The sequence below is a fragment of the Oncorhynchus keta genome, unplaced genomic scaffold (genome assembly GCF_023373465.1).
Source record: "Oncorhynchus keta strain PuntledgeMale-10-30-2019 unplaced genomic scaffold, Oket_V2 Un_contig_19275_pilon_pilon, whole genome shotgun sequence".
In the NCBI taxonomy this organism is placed as follows: Eukaryota; Metazoa; Chordata; class Actinopteri; order Salmoniformes; family Salmonidae; genus Oncorhynchus; species Oncorhynchus keta.
This window is the reverse complement of record NW_026281378.1, coordinates 1-5,951: the sequence shown is the minus strand read 5'-3', so window position 1 is coordinate 5,951 and position 5,951 is coordinate 1. Positions and strand designations below refer to the sequence as shown.

General features: G+C 42.9%; 1 long non-coding RNA gene across 21 annotated transcripts; it reads left to right on the top strand.

Annotated features, from left to right (window-relative positions):
- The first annotated feature begins 529 nt into the window (after positions 1-529).
- LOC127920379 (uncharacterized) lies at positions 530-5,711 on the top strand. Of its 21 annotated transcripts, none has more exons than XR_008106095.1 (4): positions 4,468-4,557; positions 4,921-5,138; positions 5,301-5,408; positions 5,475-5,710. It is a non-coding gene; the product is annotated as an uncharacterized LOC127920379 (long non-coding RNA). The 21 variants fall into 21 exon arrangements; XR_008106104.1 differs by having other exon boundaries at positions 4,921-5,192; positions 5,355-5,414; XR_008106099.1 differs by having other exon boundaries at positions 4,921-5,246; positions 5,355-5,414.
- Positions 5,712-5,951: the final 240 nt, after the last annotated feature.

Sequence of the window (5,951 nt, the reverse complement as noted above, 5' to 3'; positions counted from 1 at the left end):
AGTAGAAGTAGAGCTGACAGGTGTTGGTGTGTGTGTTGTTACTATCAGTTAGTTGAAGTAGAGCTGACAGGTGTTGGTGTGTGTGTTTTACACACTATCAGTTAAGTAGAAATAGAGCTGACAGGTGTTGGTGTGTGTGTTGTTACACACTATCAGTTAGTAGTAGAGCTGACAGGTGTTGGTGTGTGTGTTATTACTATCAGTTAGTAAGTAGCTGACAGGTGTTGGTGTGTGTGTTGTTACACTATCAGTTGGTAGAAGTAGAGCTGACAGGTGTTGGTGTGTGTGTTGTTACACTATCAGTTGGTAGAGAAGTAGAGCTGACAGGTGTTGGTGTGTGTGTGTTGTTACACACTATCAGTTAGTAGAAAGTAGAGCTGACAGGTGTTGGTGTGTGTGTGTTTATTTTTATCAGTTAGTAAGTAGAGCTGACAGGTGTTGGTGTGTGTGTTGTTACACACTATCAGTTAATGAAGTTGACAGGTGTTGGTGTGTGTGTTGTTACACACTATCAGTTAATAGAAATAGAGCTGACAGGTGTTGGTGTGTGTGTTGTTACACACTATCAGTTGGTAGAAGTAGAGCTGACAGGTGTTGGTGTGTGTGTTGTTACACACTATCAGTTGGTAAGTAGAGCTGACAGGTGTTGGTGTGTGTGTTGTTACACACTATCAGTTGGTAGAAGTAGAGCTGACAGGTGTTGGTGTGTGTGTTGTTACACACTATCAGTTAGTAGAAGTAGAGCTGACAGGTGTTGGTGTGTGTGTTGTTACACACTATCAGTTAGTAAAGTAGAGCTGACAGGTGTTGGTGTGTGTGTTGTTACACTATCAGTTGGTAGAAGTAGAGCTGACAGGTGTTGGTGTGTGTGTTGTTACACTATCAGTTGGTAGAAGTAGAGCTGACAGGTGTTGGTGTGTGTGTTGTTACACTATCAGTTGGTAGAAGTAGAGCTGACAGGTGTTGGTGTGTGTGTTTGTTACACACTATCAGTTAGTAGAAGTAGAGCTGACAGGTGTTGGTGTGTGTGTTTGTTACACTATCAGTTGGTAAGTAGAGCTGACAGGTGTTGGTGTGTGTGTGTTGTTACACTATCAGTTAGTAGAAGTAGAGCTGACGAATTGTTGGTGTGTGTGTTGTTACACACTCAGTTAGTAGAGTAGAGCTGACAGGTGTTGGTGTGTGTGTTGTACACACTATCAGTTGGTAGAAGTAGAGTTGACAGGTGTTGGTGTGTGTGTTGTTACACTATCAGTTGGTAGAAGTAGAGCTGACAGGTGTTGGTGTGTGTTGTTACACTATCAGTTGAGTAGAAGTATAGCTGACAGGTGTTGGTGTTGTGTTGTTACACTATCAGTTGGTAGAAGTAGAGCTGACAGGTGTTGGGTGTGTTTTTACACTATCAGTTGGTAGAAAGTAGAGCTGACAGGTGTTGGTGTGTGTGTTGTTACACACTATCAGTTGGTAGAAGTAGAGCTGACAGGTGTTGGTGTGTGTGTTTGTTACACTATCAGTTGAGTAGAAGTAGAGCTGACAGGTGTTGGTGTGTGTGTTGTTACACACTATCAGTTAGTAGAAGTAGAGCTGACAGGTGTTGGTGTGTGTGTTGTTACACACTATCAGTTAGTAGAAGTAGAGCTGACAGGTGTTGGTGTGTGTGTTTGTTACACACTATCAGTTAGTAAATAGAGCTGACAGGTGTTGACTATCAGTTGTGTAGAGCTGACAGGTGTTGGTGTGTGTTTTACACACTATCAGTTAGTAGAAGTAGAGCTGACAGGTGTTGGTGTGTGTGTTGTTACACACTATCAGTTAGTAGAAGTAGAGCTGACAGGTGTTGGTGTGTGTTTGTTACACTATCAGTTGGTAGAAGTAGAGCTGACAGGTGTTGGTGTGTGTGTTGTTACACTATCAGTTGGTAGAAGTAGAGCTGACAGGTGTTGGTGTGTGTGTTGTTACACTATCAGTTAGTAGAAGTAGAGCTGACAGGTGTTGGTGTGTGTGTTGTTACACACTATCAGTTAGTAAGTAGAGCTGACAGGTGTTGGTGTGTGTGTTTGTTACACACTGTCAGTTAGTAGAAGTAGAGCTGACAGGTGTTGGTGTGTGTGTTTGTTACACACTATCAGTTAGTAAAGTAGAGCTGACAGGTGTTGGTGTGTGTGTGTTTGTTACACACTATCAGTTGGTAGAAGTAGAGCTGACAGGTGTTGGTGTGTGTGTTGTTACACACTATCAGTTAGTAAGTAGAGCTGACAGGTGTTGGTGTGTGTGTTGTTACACACTATCAGTTAGTAAAGTAGAGCTGACAGGTGTTGGTGTGTGTGTTGTTACACACTATCAGTTAGTAGAAGTAGAGCTGACAGGTGTTGGTGTGTGTGTTTGTTACACACTATCAGTTAGTAGAAGTAGAGCTGACAGGTGTTGGTGTGTGTGTTTGTTACACACTATCAGTTAGTAGAAGTAGAGCTGACAGGTGTTGGTGTGTGTGTTGTTACACTATCCAGTTGGTAGAAGTAGAGCTGACAGGTGTTGGTGTGTGTGTTGTTGTTACACTATCAGTTAGTAAAGTAGAGCTGACAGGTGTTGGTGTGTGTGTTGTTACACACTATCAGTTGGTAGAAGTAGAGCTGACAGGTGTTGTTGGTGTGTGTGTTTGTTTACACACTATCAGTTAGTAGAAGTAGAGCTGACAGGTGTTGGTGTGTGTGTGTTGTTACACACTATCAGTTAGTATGTTACAGGTGTTTGTTGTGTTGTTACACTATCAGTTAGTAGTAGAGCTGACAGGTGTTTGGTGTGTGTGTTGTTACACACTATCAGTTAGTAGTAGAGCTGACAGGTGTTGGTGTGTGTGTGTTGTTACACACTATCAGTTAGTAGAAGTAGAGCTGACAGTGTTGGTGTGTGTGTTGTTACACACTATCAGTTGGTAGAAGTTGACAGGTGTTGGGAGCTGACAGGTGTTGGTGTGTGTGTTGTTACACACTATCAGTTGGTAGAAGTAGAGCTGACAGGTGTTGGTGTGTGTGTTGTTACACACTATCAGTTAGTAAAGTAGAGCTGACAGGTGTTGGTGTGTGTGTTGTTACACACTATCAGTTGGTAAGTAGAGCTGACAGGTGTTGGTGTGTGTGTGTTGTTACACTATCAGTTAGTAGAGTAGAGCTGACAGGTGTTGGTGTGTGTTTTGTTACACTATCAGTTAGTAGTAGAGCTGACAGGTGTTGGTGTGTGTGTTGTTACACACTATCAGTTGGTAGAGTAGAGCTGACAGGTGTTGGTGTGTGTGTTGTTACACTATCAGTTGGTAGAAGTAGAGCTGACAGGTGTTGGTGTGTGTGTTGTTACACACTATCAGTTGGTAGAAGTAGAGCTGACAGGTGTTGGTGTGTGTGTTGTTACACTATCAGTTAGTAGAAGTAGAGCTGACAGGTGTTGGTGTGTGTGTTGTTACACACTATCAGTTAGTAGAAGTAGAGCTGACAGGTGTTGGTGTGTGTGTTACACTATCAGTTGGTAGAAGTAGAGCTGACAGGTGTTGGTGTGTGTGTTGTTACACACTATCAGTTAGTAGAAGTAGAGCTGACAGAGTGTTTAGTGTGTGTGTTTGTTACACACTATCAGTTGGTAGTAGAGCTGACAGGTGTTGGTGTGTGTGTGTTGTTACTATCAGTTGGTAGAAGTAGAGCTGACAGGTGTTGGTGTGTGTGTTTTGTTACACACTATCAGTTAGTTGGGAAGCTGACAGGTGTTGGTGTGTGTGTGTTGTTACACACTATCAGTTGGTAGAGCTGACAGGTGTTGGTGTGTGTGTTGTTACACTATCAGTTAGTAGAAGTAGAGCTGACAGGTGTTGGTGTGTGTGTTTGTTACACTATCAGTTAGTAAGTAGAGCTGACAGGTGTTGGTGTGTGTGTTGTTACACACTATCAGTTAGTAGAAAGTAGAGCTGACAGGTGTTGGTGTGTGTGTGTTTATTTTACTATCAGTTGTAGAAGTAGAGCTGACGAGTGTTGGTGTGTGTGTTGTTACACACTATCAGTTAGTAGAAGTAGAGCGGACAGGTGTTGGTGTGTGTGTTGTTACACCTCAGTTGTTTACACTATCAGTTGGTAGAGTAGAGCGGCAGGTGTTGGTGTGTGTGTTGTTACACTATCAGTTGGTAGAGTAGAGCTGACAGGTGTTGGTGTGTGTGTTGTTACACACTATCAGTTAGTAGAAGTAGAGCTGACAGGTGTTGGTGTGTGTGTTGTTTACACTATCAGTTAGTAGAAGTAGAGCTGACAGGTGTTGGTGTGTGTGTTGTTACACACTATCAGTTGGTAGAAGTAGAGCTGACAGGTGTTGGTGTGTGTGTTGTTACACACTATCAGTTAGTAGAAGTAGAGCTGACAGGTGTTGGTGTGTGTGTTGTTACACACTATCAGTTGGTAAAGTAGAGCTGACAGGTGTTGGTGTGTGTTGTTACACACTATCAGTTAGTAGAAGTAGAGCTGACAGGTGTTGGTGTGTGTGTTGTTACACACTATCAGTTGGTAGAAGTAGAGCTGACAGGTGTTGGTGTGTGTTGTTACACTATCAGTTAGTAGAAGTAGAGCTGACAGGTGTTGGTGTGTGTGTTGTTACACACTATCAGTTGGTAAGTAGAGCTGACAGAGTGTTGGTGTGTGTGTTGTTACACTATCAGTTGGTAGAAGTAGAGCTGACAGGTGTTGGTGTGTGTGTGTTGTTACACACTATCAGTTAGTAAAGTAGAGCTGACGGTGTTGGTGTGTGTGTGTTGTTACACTATCAGTTAGTAGAAGTAGAGCTGACAGGTGTTGGTGTGTGTGTGTTGTTACACTGTCAGTTGGTAAGTAGTGACAGGTGTTGGTGTATTGTTGTTACACACTATCAGTTAGTAAGTAGAGCTGACAGGTGTTGGTGTGTGTGTGTTGTTACACACTATCAGTTAGTAGAAGTAGAGCTGACAGGTGTTGGTGTGTGTGTTGTTACACACTATCAGTTGGTAGAAGTAGAGCTGACAGGTGTTGGTGTGTGTGTTGTTACACACTATCAGTTGGTAGAAGTAGAGCTGACAGGTGTTGGTGTGTGTGTTGTTACACACTATCAGTTGGTAGAAGTAGAGCTGACAGGTGTTGGTGTGTGTGTTGTTACACACTATCAGTTAGTAGAAGTAGAGCTGACAGGTGTTGGTGTGTGTGTTGTTACACACTATCAGTTAGTAGAAGTAGAGCTGACAGGTGTTGGTGTGTGTGTTGTTACACACTATCAGTTAGTAGAAGTAGAGCTGACAGGTGTTGGTGTGTGTGTTGTTACACACTATCAGTTGGTAGAAGTAGAGCTGACAGGTGTTGGTGTGTGTGTTGTTACACACTATCAGTTGGTAGAAGTAGAGCTGACAGGTGTTGGTGTGTGTGTGTGTGTGTGTGTTGTTACACACTATCAGTTGGTAGAAGTAGAGCTGACAGGTGTTGGTGTGTGTGTTGTTACACACTATCAGTTGGTAGAAGTAGAGCTGACAGGTGTTGGTGTGTGTGTTGTTACACACTATCAGTTAGTAGAAGTAGAGCTGACAGGTGTTGGTGTGTGTGTTGTTACACACTATCAGTTGGTAGAAGTAGAGCTGACAGGTGTTGGTGTGTGTGTGTTGTTACACACTATCAGTTAGTAGAAGTAGAGCTGACAGGTGTTGGTGTGTGTGTTGTTACACTATCAGTTGGTAGAAGTAGAGCTGACAGGTGTTGGTGTGTGGTGTTGTTACACACTATCAGTTGGTAGAAGTAGAGCTGACAGGTGTTGGTGTGTGTGTTTGTTACACACTATCAGTTAGTAGAAGTAGAGCTGACAGGTGTTGGTGTGTGTGTTTGTTACACTATCAGTTAGTAGAAGTAGAGCTGACAGGTGTTGGTGTGTGTTGTTACACACTATCAGTTGGTAGAAGTAGA